Raw genomic sequence first — 16592 nt, 5'->3', positions numbered from 1 at the left:
CGATAGTAATAATAATCATTTTAACAATAATACTAAAATTCAGTTGACTATAACTTCTATTCCGTTCATCGAAACCATTCTATATCTAAATGAAAAGTTCTTAATTTTTCGCTAGCTTTCCAATGACATGCATATCATATACCCTATCTCAGTAGCATATGTATCTAATTCAGGATTCAACAAACCTATCTAAGGACAATATCGAATGTACAAGCATGCATAATCCTATATACTCGAGCACTAGTCAGGGATACACTATTGATATATAAAAGTTAAGTTATGAGTGCTCACGTATCAATATTGAGATTCAATATTGCAGGAAAGTACGTAGACGCAACGGAGATGATAAACACTAGATTGACCTCACGATCATACCCATAAACCATACCCATCACCTCCATAGCTATAACCCATAATTTCCTTAGCTTCGACTCATTTAAAAAAAACTATTTTGAAATCACTAGGACATCACTTCGTCGTAATATTTTATGTATACTAATAATATCTTGAAATAATACAGAGCATATATATATATAAATCGATTGAGAGAGTTTTAGAGAAATATATTTTCAAGTTTCTATGAAATAATGAAACCTATTGAATTCTATTTATAATAGATTTTTGAATTATTAAAGTGAATTATTAAAGTATGAATTATTAAAGTGAATTATTAAAGTATGAATTATTAAAGTGAATTATTAAAGTATGAATTATTAAAGTGAATTATTAAAGTATGAATTATTAAAGTGAATTATTAAAGTATGAATTATTAAAGTGAATTATTAAAGTATGAATTATTAAAGTGAATTATTAAAGTTAAAGTAAAGTAAAAGTAAAGTAAAGGTAAAGTTAAAGTATAGTAAAAGTATAAAAACTATGTATGTATAATACGTATATAAATATATATATATATATATATATATATATATATATATAATATTAATTTAAATCGTTATATATATTTAATGAAATAAAATATAAATATCGTTATATTTATTATACTGGTTAAGTAATGAGTTGTCAAAAGTGATTCTAGATATTTATAAAAGTTATATACGTTTTAATAATAAAGTTCTTTTTAAACTGAAAACGTTTTTGTACGTTTGAAAATAGATTAATAGAATATTATGGAAACCAATTCTCCACTAGCTTTTGTCTAACTTTCGTAAATGACACTTTTTATTTTTATTTATAAATAGCTTTACAAATTATTCCGAATATCGTTAAGAGGAATAGATTTTCTCAAATCATAGTGGACCTCTCAACAGAGACTTGTAATCATAATTCAATGTTTCTGATAATTCAGTCATTTAATATATTTTATTTAATTTCATCGATAATCATATTGAAACAAATACGTTCATATAAAGCATTATATGTTTAAATACTTTGTTGACATTTTCAATTTATAACATATATACATATACATAAATATTCATATATGTTCATTTAATGGTTCGTGAATCATTGGAATTTGGTCGAGGTTTAAATGAATGTATAAACATAGTTTAAAATCCTTGAGATTTAACTTAACAAACATTGCTTATCGTGTCAGAATAATATAAAGATAAAGTTTAAATTTAGTCGAAAATTTCCGGGTCGTCACAAAAGCTATCTTATTCGAAGATTTAAACTTGTAATCACTAGAACATAGTTTAGTTAATTCTAAACTTGTTCGCAAACAAAGTTAATCCTTCTAACTTGACTTTTAAAATCAACTAAACACATGTTCTATATCTATCTGATATGCTAACTTAATGATTTAAAATCTGAAAACACGAAGAACACCGTAAAACCGGACATACGCCGTCGTAGTGAAACCGGGGGCTGTTTTGGGTTAGAAAAATAAAAACTATCTTAATCTTTGAATTGGAAGTTTGTTTTCTGGAAAAATGATATTACATATGAACATGATACTATATCCAAAAATCATGGTTAAACACAAAGTGGAAGTATGTTTTTTAAAATGGTCATTAAGATGTTTTCGACGAAAATGACTACCTCTTTTAAAAATGACTTGTAACCTGTATTTCCAACTATAAACTTATACTTTTTCTGTTTAGTTTCATAAATTTCAGTTCATTATGAAGCCATAGCAACTTGAATCACTCAAAACAGATTTGAAACGAAGAAATGACGGGTAAAACAAAATTAGATAAATTTGCTAGTTTTAGCTACGAAAATTTTGTAACAAATCTAGACTAAACATATCCTAACTAATTTATATTGTATTATATATATTATGTAATCTTGGGATACCATAGACACGTATGCAATGTTTTGACATATCATATCGACCCATCTATATATATATATATATATATATATATATATATATATATATATATATATATATATATATATATATATATATATATATCGGAACAACCATAGACACACTATATGCAGTAATGTTTGAGTTAGCTATACAGGGTTGAGGTTGATTCCAAAATATTATATATACTTTGAGTTGTGATCTAGCCTGAGACTTGTATACACTGGGTCGTGGATTGATTCGAGATAATATATATTGATTTATTTCAGCACATCTAACTGTGGACAACTAGTTGTAGGTTACTAACGAGGACTGCTAACTTAACAAACTTAAATCATAAAAATGTAATAAAAAATGTTGTGAATATATTTAAATCTTACTTTGATATATATGTACATATTTGTTATAGGTTCGTGAATCGACCAGTGGCCAAGTCTTATTTCCAAAAAAGGAAAAATCTGTGAAAGTGAGTTATAGTCCCACTTTTAAAATCTATTATTTTTTGGATGAGAATACATGCAGTTTTATAAATGTTTTATAAAATAGACACAAGTGATCAAAATTACATTCTATGTTGAATTATCGAACCGAATATGCCCCTTTTTAGCTTGGTAGCCTAAGAATTGGTGTTTATTATAATTGCCACCAATTGACACGAATCCTAAAGATAGATCTATTTGGCCCAACAAGCCTCATCCGAGTTACGGATGCTTTAGTACTTCGATTTATCATGTCCGATGAGAGTCCCGGAATGATGGGATATTCTATATGCATCCTGTTAAGGTCGGTTACCAGGTGTTCATCATATGAATGATTTTTATACAGATTGCATGTTGTTTATGAGAAATGGAAATATGAAATCTTGTGGTCTATTATTACGATTTGATAAATATATAGGTTAAACCTATAACTCACCAACATTTTTGTTGATGTTTAAAGCATGTTTATTCTCAGGTGATTATTAAGAGCTTCCGCTGTTGCATGCTAATTTATGGACAAGAGTTGGAGTCAGCATGCTTGTATAATATTATTTAAAAACTGCATTCGAAGACTTAAATTGATGTGTAATATTATTGTAAACCATTATGTAATAATCGTGTGAAAACGCTATATTTTAGATTATCATTATTTGATAATCGTCGTAATATTTTTAAACCTTTATCGATAAAATAAAGGTTATGGTTTGTTTTAAAATCGAATGCAGTCTTTGAAAAACGTCTCATATAGAGGTCAAAACCTCACAACGAAATCAATTAATATGGAACGTTTATAAATCGATATGAACGGGACATTTCATGCAATCCAACGTGTACTAAACTCAAATAGCATACTTCTATTTTATAGTTCAGGCTAGGGTTTCTATACCTGGAACAGACGGGGATGTCAAGCCCTATAGATCCATATATAACTACTCGCGCCTACCAGTTCTTATAACAGGCAGTTACTAGTTACCAAAGCTAAGGGATTTTCAGTTCAAACTCGGTGTAGAATTTAGTATGTACTTGTATCCATTGTGTTTAAAATAAAGTGCATGTATTCTCAGCCCAAAAATATAGATTGTAAAAGCAATTAAAAAGTGAGCAAATGAAACTCACCTTAGCAGCACATAAGGTCATTCACCGAAATGTGATCGAAACTCGGAATGCAAAATAAGCGTAGATCTCAACCTAGAGAACATATGTTGGTCAATACATGTCTAACAAGCTAGGTCTAAAAATCATTCATATGGATTGAACACCTGGTAACCGACCTTAACAAGATGCATATAGAATATCCCCATCATTCCGGGACTCCCTTCGGACATGATAAATCGAAGTACTAAAGCAGTTCAAATTCTCTGACTTGGGCTTGTTAGTGCCCATAGATCTATCTTTAGGATTCGCGTTAATTGGTGGCAATTATAATAAACACCAATTCTTAAGCTACCAAGCTAAAAAGGGGCATATTCGGTTTGATAATCCAACCATAAAATGTAGTTTCGATCACTTGTGTCTATTTCGTAAAGCATTTATAAAAGCAGCGCATGTATTCTCAGTCCCAAAAATATATATTGCAAAAGCATTTAAAAGGGAGCAAATGAAACTCACCATACTGTATTTTGTAGTAAAAATACATATAACGACATTGAACAAAAGTAGGGTTGGCCTCGGATTCATGAACCTATAACATTTATATACATTAATACATATAATCGTAATTGAATAATTTCACATATTATAACTTATTTTATATATTATATATATTTAATTTGTGTATATACATTTATAATGACTAATATTTATATAGTTACATTAATTTATATTTGGTTAGTATTATATTAAAATACTTAATTTGTTATATATGAATATTTATATATAAAAATGTTAATATGATTAATAAATACTTATATGTAATATTACTAAAATTATATTTTTATATACAAAATATTTATTTGGTAACATAATATCAATAATAGTACTAAAAGTTGTTTTTGATTATAACGATGATATACTACTAATAATAATAACTATATTAAAAAATAATGAAGTTACAAATAATAATAATAATACTAATATTTATTTTAATATCTATAATGATAATAATACTACTAATAATAATAACTATAAAACTAATGATTTTACTAGTAATAATAATACTAATACTTACGATAATAATAATAATAATAATAATAATAATAATGATAATAATAATAATAATAATAATAATAATAATAATAATAATAATAATAATAATAATAATAATAATAATAATAACAAAAGTGTATACCCTTTGAAAGTTTCTCTAAAAAGAATTTCCCCAGACTGGGCTCGAACCCTCGACCTCTTGCTAAACACAAACATCCTTAAACCAATGGACTGCCTGATACTTTTCCGTAATTCATGTTCGCTTAATTAATTAATATGTATGAGTCCTTTTATCATTCTTATCTCATCACCTATCATCATGTTATCCTTAACCCGAATCATCATCGATCTCATCATCGTTATCTCACGAATATCATTCATCAAAACCTCATCACAACAACATCAACATCATACCATCATCATCATCAACATTATCATACTCATAATCATAATAACCTATCATCATCATCTAATTCATAATATCATTATCATCAACGGGTCATCATTATCATCGTGCCAACATCATCATCATAACCTTCATTGTTTTCGTGATTTCTTAATCATCAATGCCTTTACTATCGTCATCCTCCATCACCATCATCATGTTCGTTTACTATCATTAACTGCAACAGCAGCCTTTAACTCAAGCAGTAATAAGAAAAGCAGTTAAGCCATCGGCCTAATTCAAAAGCCCAACATAAAATGACTTGATTTTTTATGGCCTAATTTCGAATTAAAGTCCATTAATAATCCAGTAATTTAACAGCCCAGCAAGTATTAACACGAAATAAATATGGCAGTCCATCTATGTGTTAAATGCGAAAGGGACGGGCAGGAGCAGAAACAAAGAAATCATCCGCCTTTCTGCTATTCCCTTTTTGTTTTCTTTCTTTATTTTTTTTTTAACAAGTGGGGTTATTTGAATTGTGGTTGTCGGCCATAAGGAAGAACAAAGAAATTCAATCATTGTTCTTATCAACTATCACATGGTTTTTGTTGTATAATCGATTCAATGGAGAGAAAAGAATAATATAGCAGTAGTCCTCCAAGGTTCGTTATTATCACCGAAAAGAAAAATGAAACAGTAAAAGCTTGATCAATATAACAATGGTGGTTGTTTGGGTTCGGTTGAATAGTAAACAGAAAAAATACATTTGACAACGTAAGATTTAAAGTGGTTGAGGGTGGCGTATGGTGGGTCTAGTTGTGGCTGAGATGGTAGTTTATAGGTGACAGTAATTCGTGACAGTAGAAGTAATAGAAACGATTAATGAGAAAAAATAATAAAGGTGATAATGGCGGTGGTGTTAAGGTGTTAGTTTGGCAGTTGTAGCTCGATGGAAATAGAAAAAGACGCACAGTAGCAGCTAACCACAAGGGTTTTCAGTTTGGGTTTTCGAACGGAACAATACTAGTGGGTTCATTGATAGTTATGGTTCGATGGTGCTTAAAAGTGTGGTGGTGGTCCTACGAGCAAGCAGCAGCAAGAACAATAGCATGGTTATTTGGGTTTAGCAAATGAGACATGAAACTAAATGGTTATATGGTAGTTACCTGAGTGTCCGATGGTAGAGGAAGGTGACGGTTTTATATGGGTTTATCATGTATCATATATGACATATATAATTAAAGAAGAAGATGAGTGATTCGACAACAACAAAAGAAACAGAAAAGTTCATGTGGTGGTGGTTGATAAACGAAAGGAACAAGAAACAATGGCAAGTTGTTCTTGGGTGGTTTCGATTTTTGCTTGATGAAGGTGTTTACTCGATGGTATTGCACACGAAACAAAAACGAACTCGAAGATGAAGTTTGGTTTAGAGGCTTGTGGATTATGTGGTGATGGGTGATTTAATGGTTAGCAAAAGAAACAAGAAGTAACTAGAATGGTCGTGGAAGGTGTAAGCCTCGTGAGGGTGGATATATATCCATATCTCTCAGCATAGATACATATGTATACATATTCCATAATAGTAATAATATAACATTAATCCTATAATTCAAATGTGATTGGATCAATGGAAAGCAGTGGACAGAAAGTAGATCATAACATCAATCAATTTAAAACAGTAATATCACGGATACTAATTCATAACATAAAGGTATAATTTAATAATATTAAAATTATAATAATAATAAATAAAATAATATAATATTGAAAATAAAACACTCTCGTGAAACCTAATTGTACATATCCTACCGACAGTTTTCACGGACTACTATTTCGTATCCCGTTGATAATTAGTGGCGGATAAAAGTCTTCGAAAAAATCCCAAATTTTTAGATTAACTATATTTATTTATTTTGGTCATTATGGTATAAAATTCGATCCTTAATTTATTAAATAAAAATTACATCAACTGTCCCTCTCATTTATGGGTGAAGTATAAAAAGTGTTGAAATTAAATAATTAGATCCTAAATATACTTTTAATAAGCCTATAACTTATATAACTCATATTCGTATCACCATTTATTTTAAAATCATATAAGTTTGAATTTACTTGCTTAATATCAATCGAAACATCAACGAGAATTAAAATCATTTAATATTTATTTTTAATATACTTTATTTATATATAGAGATATATTTTAAATAATAATTATTATAATATCCTATTTTTATTTTATTAATTTTTAATAACAATAACATATAATATTTTAAATTATATTTTGAATTATTATTTATATATACATACATACATATCTAATTACAATTAATTGTTCGTGAATCGTCGAGAGCAGTCGAAGGTCAATTGAATATATGAACATCGTTTCAAAAATTTTGAGACCTATCATTTACAGATTTTGCTTATCGTGTTGAAAACATATAAAGATTAAGTTTAAATTTGGTCGGAAATCTCCGGGTCATCACAGTACCTACCCGTTAAAGAAATTTCGTCCCGAAATTTGAGTGAGGTGGTCATGGCTAACAATAAAAACGTTTTCATGATGAATATGAGTTGATAAATAGAGTTTTATCATCATTGAGTAATATGGATAAAATAATTCGATTATTCGAAGAGTACGAATGAAGTTATCACAAAAGAGTGAAATGAGTAAATAAAGATTCGACTTAACCGATGACGTAGTCACGATTGAATTCCGGAATTCAAGGGATTTATAAAAAATCTTCGAAATCTTAAAGATTTGATTCTTCGGTGAGTAAGGAAATTAAGATCTCTATAATTAAATACGGTGATCTGCCTCGATTACTCTGTCTGATATTTTCATGATAAATTAAGATCTTCCGTTCCATTATTCTCACCATTCCTATACTTTCTTTCTTAATTCATACATCCAAAAGATTATGAAAATGCTTAATCCAGTTCTAATCCTTGATATTTTCCTAATTATCATTTTTGTCATCCTTCTTTTTAATCTTCCACCAGAGAAAAATCTGTTTACTCCAACTATTACCTTGGGGTGATACTATTCTTAATTATACCGTGTCTTTATATTGCTATTCATATTAATATTCACGGTTTGTAACCTCCGTGTTGTTATTGGGCTTTATATTTTCTCTTATATTTTGGAGCTCTTTGCCTTTTTATTCTCTTCTCGACATCTAGTAAAGCAAGTAATGGTTCAGAATTCGTAAGTATGAAGTTTCGAATGAACTTAATGTTCTAAACAAGAAAGAATGTAATAGCACGATTTGATTTGTCAAATTACCAGAATCACTGAGAATAGAACTATCAAGAATATATTTTCTTGATATGTTCGGAAGTTAAACAGAATGAAAGAGTTGTGTAGCATGACACATGATGACGTTATAGTCTGTGAATCATCATGTTTCATCAGAAACTCAGCATGACTTACTGTAATATAATCACGTTGATCAAGTGTCATTATATTATACTAACTCATGCATCAGTTCCCAACACTTCTTCAAAAATATTCATATTTTAAATTCGAAGGTTCACAGAATATAGAAACTAAAACGGTTTCCTTTTATGATATAATACAGATAGCGCGGAGAGATAATTAATATCGGACGAGAATATTTATGAAGATATCTTCAGAAATATTGAGGATATTAATAAAGAAAGATACGATGATATCTTAGAATTTCTAATATCAATGGATGATAAAGAAAATTTGTCCGCAAGAGTTTAGAGTCAGAAGCAAGGTATTCGTTAATGACTTCAGCAGGTACTGAATCATTTGTATTCTTTGAGGGCAGGTTTAGTCTTTGTGATTTGTCCACAACCTCCTTCATGGTTTGCTTAATCCGTTTTTCCAGTTCCAACTTTCATGAGCTTTGCAAACACACTATTCTTTATCATCAAACTTCGACTGTTAAAGTCGTTACAGTTTCTGCTACTTCATTCAGCTTTTCAAAGTTCAGTGTATTGATTTGTAGGCTGGGTGCTTTTCAAAATTTCAGAATTAAAGATCGTAATTCTAAGAGATAGATGTTATATGTATACATATAACTGTTGACGTAGAAACGCTACGAGAATCAAAATACTGATTGTTAATTCTCAGTAATTGGTATGGCAATTCTCATTACAAGATGTAGATGAGTATTTGAATAGGTTTTAACGAACAAATATAATAGTTCTTCGGAGAGACTTAAGCCAATGAGTAATGAAGTTGCTGGTAAGTTTACCGCTAATGTGGTGGAATATAAACGGTTCTCCGGTAACGATGACGAAAGGCAACTTATGTATCAGGGTTATAATAAGACTGTAACCCGAATGAAAGTCGAAGTTGATTTGCTGGAGCTGTGACAAAATTGTCTACTTTGAAAAGAAATTGCATTGTTATTTTCAGAAATAACAATGCCAAAGAAGCTAGCCCAGATACGTGTTAAACGTTTACTCAGGTTCCAAGTGTTTTCAGGTGCATAACTATATGCATCAATCTTTTCTTCTGTAGATGAAGTGTGATTGATTCATCCTCTCGGTTGAGGTGTTTTCAACAATCATGAAAGGTTTAAATGCAGATTGTAATCGTCGAGATACAAACGAGGTTTAAGATGAAATCAAGTGGCAAACTTGAAGAATTATTTAGTTTCATATGTTATAATCAGTATTTTAATTCATTTTAATTGTCCAATATTATTCGTTCACAGTCGATAGTCCACAGTTAACAGTCCAATCATTCATATATAGTTTAATATATAATATTCGAATTAATTAATACGTATCTTGACCCGTGTACATGTCTCAGACTCGATCACAACTCAAAGTATATATATTATTATAGAATCAACCTCAACCCTGTATAGCTAACTCAAATATTACTGCATATAGAGTGTCTATGGTTATTCCAAATAATATATATATATATGCGTCGACATGATATGTCAAAACCTTGTATACGTGTCCCGATATTTAAAGTGCGTAAAAATAAATAACAGAAATTAAATGACGGTAAATAAAATTGCGAGAATTAAAATTGTGATAAATAAATTGCAATAAATAAATTGCGATAATTAAATTGTGATAATTAAAATGTAATACGGAATTAACAGTTAGCTAGGAACAGTTAGCGAGGATTTTGTTAGCATGGATTCTTAACAAAATTTCTCATTGTTAATTTGTTTGTTTCTAACAAATTTTATTTTGTCAAATGTTTTCTTCATTATGCCACTTGTTGGATTCTGATAGGTCAAAATCCAAATATGAAATTGAATGAAAATGGTTATTCTGCGGTGAACGGATATGTATATCGGTGGTTGTAAGTAGGATAATAAATGACTGTTGAATCAGCTTTGAAGAATATACAGTGTAACTTATTAATGTGAAATCTAAATATTCCTCGGGTATTACCTACCCGTTAAAATATTTTCACCATTAACAGTTTGTACGAAAGAATTTTTAATTACAATCTTTATGAAAATATATATACATATATATTTTCTTCAGATGTAATATAGATTTAATGAGTTAATATGATATTAATCTCATTTGATTTTTCGGTTGGAACTAGAATAAATAATCTCTAAAACATTAGAGTTTACATAATCGCCATGAAGAATGAAGATAAATAATGTAGAACATCATGTAGAACGATGATTATGTTTGAGGTATAGATTGTGGTGTTGAGGCGTGTAATGCGGATGTTGTTGTTGGTGGTACTGGTATTGATGTTGGTGGTACTGTTGATGCCGTTGATATTGCTGAATCTGGTACGTTTTGCACCATATTTTTCAAGGCTACAATTCTGGCGTTTAGTTCGTTGACTTATTACTCCGGGATGATTGTCGGTAAGAATGGGCGAATGAATAAGGTTTAGAATCTGAGTTATGATATAGTCGTGGCGAGATATTCGAGAAATGAGGGTGGAAATGGTGTTACGAACAGGTTCGCTGGTAAGTGCTTAAGGTTCTTCATCAAGAGGTGAATTCGGTTAGTGGAAGGGATCACTTTCTGCGCGTCTCCATTGATTAAATCGACTACGAACCCATCAGATGAATTGGGGATGGATGATTGATTGATTCATTCTGGTGACACTGCTTTCAGAGCTTAGGTGAAACTCCATATCGAAATAACTGTCGGAATCCGAGGAATTCGAACTGGTTGAGGGATTCATCTCGTACGATCAGATGAAGGATTTCGATAAGAAATAGATTATAGGATGTAGATTAGTACCCTGCAATACATAATTTACATATGCATATATAATACTAAAATCCCATAAGTTACGGAGGAATCTACAGAAGCTGTCAGGCAAAGTCTACAGTAGCAGATACGCTAAGATATGAATTTTGTCTATACACTATTCATGCAATCAATACAGTAATACGTGTCTAGACTAAGAATGATAAGTATGTAATTTTCGACAAGAAATGATAAGCAAAACTTCAGACATGCAGACACGGTCGAAGTCCGGACTCACTAATGCATCTTAACAACTATCAGTTAGACACAGTAATGCAAGACCTGGTTCGCTAAGACCACCGCTCTGATACCTCCTATAACGACCCGTCCTAATCCATCTGGACGAATACATTACACTTGGTTACATCGCGAGGTACTTGACCTCTATATGATACATTTTACAAACATTGCATTCGTTTTTAAAAGACAAACTTTCGTTACAATGAAAGTTGACGGCATGCATACCATTTCATAATACATCCAACTATAATTGACTTAATAATAATCTTGATAAACTCAACGACTCGAATGCAACGTCTTTTGAAATATGTCATGAATGACTCCAAGTAATATCTCTAAAATGAGCAAATGCACAGCGGAAGATTTCCTTCATACCTGAGAATAAACATGCTTTAAAGTGTCAACCAAAAGGTTGGTGAGTTCATTAGTTTATCATAAACAATCATTTTCAATAATATAATAGACCACAAGATTTTCATTTCCATTTCTCATAAATATATGTCCCATGCATAGAGACAAAAATCATTCATATGGATTGAACACCTGGTAACCGACCTTAACAAGATGCATATAGAATATCCCCATCATTCCGGGACACCCTTCGGACATGATAAATCGAAGTACTAAAGCAGTTCAAATTCTCTAACTGGGGCTTATTAGTGCCCATAGATCTATCTTTAGGATTCGCGTCAATTGGTGGCAATTATAATAAACACCAATTCTTAGGCTACCAAGCTAAAAAGGGGCATATTTGGTTTGATAATCCAACCATAGAATGTAGTTTCGATCACTTGTGTCTATTTCGTAAAGCTTTTATAAAAGCAGCGCATATATTCTCAGTCCCAAAAATATATATTGCAAAAGCATTTAAAAAGGGAGCAAATGAAACTCACCATACTGTATTTTATAGTAAAAATACATATAACGACATTGAACAAAAGTAGGGTTGGCCTCGGATTCACGAACCTATAACATTTATATATATTAATACATATAATCGTAATTGAACAATTTCACATATTATAACTTATTTTATATATTATACATATTTAATTTGTGTATATACATTTATAATGACTAATATTTATATAGTTACATTAATTTATATTTGGTTAGTATTATATTAAAATACTTAATTTGTTATATATGAATATTTATATATAAAAATGTTAATATGATTAATAAATACTTATATGTAATATTACTAAAAGTATATTTTTATATACAAATTATTTATTTGGTAACATAATATCAATAATAGTACTAAAAGTTGTTTTTGATTATAACGATGATATACTACTAATAATAATAACTATATAAAAAATAATGATTTTACAAATAATAATAATAATACTAATATTTATTTTAATATCTATAATGATAATAATACTACTAATAATAATAACTATAAAACTAATGATTTTACTAGTAATAATAATACTAATACTTATGATAATAATAATAATAATAATAATAATAATAATAATAATAATAATAATAATAATAATAATAATAATAATAATAATAATAATAATAACAAAAGTGTATACCCTTTGAAAGTTTCTCTAAAAAGAATTTCCCCAGACCGGGCTCGAACCCTCGACCTCTTGCTAAACACAAACATCCTTAAACCAATGGACTGCCTGATACTTTTCTGTAATTCATGTTCGCTTAATTAATTAATATGTATGAGTCATTTTATCATTCTTATCTCATCACCTATCATCATGTTATCCTTAACCCGAATCATCATCGATCTCATCATCGTTATCTCACGAATATCATTCATCAAAACCTCATCACAACAACATCAACATCATACCATCATCATCATCAACATTATCATACTCATAATCATAATAACCTATCATCATCATCTAATTCATAATATCATTATCATCAACTGGTCATCATTATCATCGTGCCAACATCATCATCATAACCTTCATTATTTTCATGATTTCTTAATCATCAATGCCTTTACTATCGTCATCCTCCATCACCATCATCATGTTCGTTTACTATCATTAACTGCAACAGCAGCCTTTAACTCAAGCAGCAATAAGAAAAGCAGTTAAGCCATCGGCCCAATTCAAAAGCCCAACATAAAATGACTTGATTTGTTATGGACCAATTTCGAATTAAAGTCCATTAATAATCCAGTAATTTAACAGCCCAGCAAGTATTAACGCGAAATAAATATGGCAGTCCATCTATGTGTTAAACGCGAAAGGGACGGGCAGGAACAGAAACAAAGAAATCATCCGCCTTTCTGCTATTCCCTTTTTGTTTTCTTTCTTTATTTTTTTTTAACAAGTGGGGTTATTTGAATTATGGTTGTCGGCCATAAGGAAGAACAAAGAAATTCAATCATTGTTCTTATCAACTATCACATGGTTTTTATTGTATAATTGATTCATTAGAGAGAAAAGAATAATATAGCAGCAGTCCTCCAAGGTTCGTTATTATCACTAAAAAGAAAAATGAAACAGTAAAAGCTTGATCAATATAACAATGGTGGTTGTTTGGGTTCGGTTGAATAGTAAACAGAAAAAATACATTTGACAACGTAAGATTTAAAGTGGTTGAGGGTGGCGTATGGTGGGTCTAGTTGTGGCTGAGATGGTAGTTTATAGGTGACAGTAATTCGTGACAGTAGAAGTAATAGAAACGATTAATGAGAAAAAATAATAAAGGTGATAATGGCGGTGGTGTTAAGGTGTTAGTTTGGCAGTTGTAGCTTGATGGAAATAGAAAAAGACGCACAGTAGCAGCTAACCACAAGGGTTTTCAGTTTGGGTTTTCGAACGGAACAATACTAGTGGGTTCATTGATAGTTATGGTTCGATGGTGCTTAAAAGTGTGGTGGTGGTCCTACGAGCAAGCAGCAGCAAGAACAATAGCATGGTTATTTGGGTTTAGCAAATGAGACATGAAACTAAATGGTTATATGGTAGTTACCTGAGTGTCCGATGGTAGAGGAAGGTGACGGTTTTATATGGGTTTATCATGTATCATATATGACATATATAATTAAAGAAGAAGATGAGTGATTCGACAACAACAAAAGAAACAGAAAAGTTCATGTGGTGGTGGTTGATAAACGAAAGGAACAAGAAACAATGGCAAGTTGTTCTTGGGTGGTTTCGATTTTTGCTTGATGAAGGTGTTTACTCGATGGTATTGCACACGAAACAAAAACGAACTCGAAGATGAAGTTTGGTTTAGAGGCTTGTGGATTATGTGGTGATGGGTGATTTAATGGTTAGCAAAAGAAACAAGAAGTAACTAGAATGGTCGTGGAAGGTGTAAGCCTCGTGAGGGTGGATATATATCCATATCTCTCAGCATAGATACATATGTATACATATTCCATAATAGTAATAATATAACATTAATCCTATAATTCAAATGTGATTGGATCAATGGAAAGCAGTGGACAGAAAGTAGATCATAACATCAATCAATTTAAAACAGTAATATCACGGATACTAATTCATAACATAAAGGTATAATTTAATAATATTAAAATTATAATAATAATAAATAAAATAATATAATATTAAAAATAAAACACTCTCGTGAAACCTAATTGTACACATCCTACCGACAGTTTTCACGGACTACTATTTCGTATCCCGTTGATAATTAGTGGCGGATAAAAGTCTTCGAAAAAATCCCAAACTTTTAGATTAACTATATTTATTTATTTTGGTCATTATGGTATAAAATTCGATCCTTAATTTATTAAATAAAAATTACATCAACTGTCCCTCTCATTTATGGGTGAAGTATAAAAAGTGTTGAAATTAAATAATTAGATCCTAAATATACTTTTAATAAGCCTATAACTTATATAACTCATATTCGTATCACCATTTATTTTGAAATCATATAAGTTTGAATTTACTTGCTTAATATCAATCGAAACATCAACGAGTATTAAAATCATTTAATATTTATTTTTAATATACTTTATTAATATATAGAGATATATTTTAAATAATAATTATTATAATATCCTATAATTATTATAATATCCTATTTTTATTTTATTAATTTTTAATAACAATAACATATAATATTTCAAATTATATTTCGAATTATTATTTATATATACATACACACATATCTAATTACAATTAATTGTTCGTGAATCGTCGAGAGCAGTCGAAGGTCAATTGAATATATGAACATCGTTTCGAAATTTTTGAGACCTATCATTTACAGATTTTGCTTATCGTGTCGAAAACATATAAAGGTTAAGTTTAAATTTGGTCGGAAATCTCCGAGTCGTCACATGATGATGAACGACGACTTGGAGGGATGAGAGGGGCTGCAAATTTTGTGGATTAGGGTAGGGTATCAAGAATGTATGTATTTTCTAGGTTAGGGCTTTTAATGATTAGGTTTAGGGCCCTAATTAGGTAAAACCTTGGACTTAAGCTAACACATGGCCCAAATTAACAAACTAAAGGGGATGTGTATGGGGTGGTCGGTTGTGGGTCTCCATGGGGGAGTCCATGGGCGCGTTTTGCTAAGTTTCTTGTACGCGTGTGATCCGTTTCGAGTGCCATTAACCGTACCGGGTTCCCGGAACGTTAACCGGTCGTTAAAACGCAATCCACCAAATTTAATTTATTAATTACATAATAAATTAAATAATTTTTCTCAAAGTTAATAATTATCAAAAATAATTATTTTTATTAAAAAGCGTGGTCCGTAATCTGAAAGGCTTTCTATGCGGTTATCGTAACCGTGTCGTTTTCTAAGTATTTCGTTATCTGAAATAAGTTTATTAATTAATATCAACATATTAAATCATGTAATCATCCAAGCTCAA

The sequence above is a fragment of the Rutidosis leptorrhynchoides genome, chromosome 2 (genome assembly GCF_046630445.1).
Source record: "Rutidosis leptorrhynchoides isolate AG116_Rl617_1_P2 chromosome 2, CSIRO_AGI_Rlap_v1, whole genome shotgun sequence".
In the NCBI taxonomy this organism is placed as follows: Eukaryota; Viridiplantae; Streptophyta; class Magnoliopsida; order Asterales; family Asteraceae; genus Rutidosis; species Rutidosis leptorrhynchoides.
Note: the sequence above shows the minus strand (reverse complement) of the source record.